Below are 834 nucleotides of genomic sequence, written 5' to 3' on the forward strand. Positions count from 1 at the left end.
CCGGATTTCCATTCTTTGATTTATTTCCCTCGGCTGAATATTTCTGCTGCAACTTACCTGTCCTCCCAATAACCCCCTCCCCCACCTATCTGCAGATCCATGGTGCAGGAAATGCGAATATTCCCCGAGATGGTAATAGTGACTTCTATTTACACAGCGGAGGAGGGGAGCCTTGTGGTCGGTGGCATTCCGTGACACAGCGGCGTGTACAGAGGATTACGCCATCGCAATGCGTCTCCCCGCTAATCCACTGCGACACAATCCCCGCAATGTAATCTGCACAAACTAATTATCTGCCGCCGCTGCCCCAATGCACGGCTGGGGGGAACGCAATATTCCATGGTAAAGGGGAACTCCGGGCAAACGGACCCTCACAGTTGGCCTAATTTATTAATACTTTCCATGATAGACTGTCATGGGTGAACCTGAGTGATGCAGCAAACCTGGAATACATCAAATATATGATTATCTCATGGCTGCCAATCACAATCACCGCTGATCACATGACTGCGGCCCCCCTGTGATATTTATTGAGAAGATTGGAGTTTGGTGAATCTTTAGAGACGATCAATGTCACTGCCCGACAATGTGAGTCTGGGGAAGATTCCCCCAGCGCAGGCAGAAGATCATTTCCCTTTAATATTCCCAGATTTATAATAAAATCCGTGTCATCGCCGCAGAAAGAATTCAGCAAATTTCCTGTCCTGATAAACCCAGCAGAATGTTCCGGATATAAAGAACGCTGCGGGGCCCCGGAATGGAAAAACACAAAAATACAAAGCGAAGAGAAATCCGGGGCAGAGAGGAGCGGGAAAATCCTAATATAGAGACATT

Source organism: Pyxicephalus adspersus, chromosome Z, assembly GCF_032062135.1.
Source record: "Pyxicephalus adspersus chromosome Z, UCB_Pads_2.0, whole genome shotgun sequence".
In the NCBI taxonomy this organism is placed as follows: Eukaryota; Metazoa; Chordata; class Amphibia; order Anura; family Pyxicephalidae; genus Pyxicephalus; species Pyxicephalus adspersus.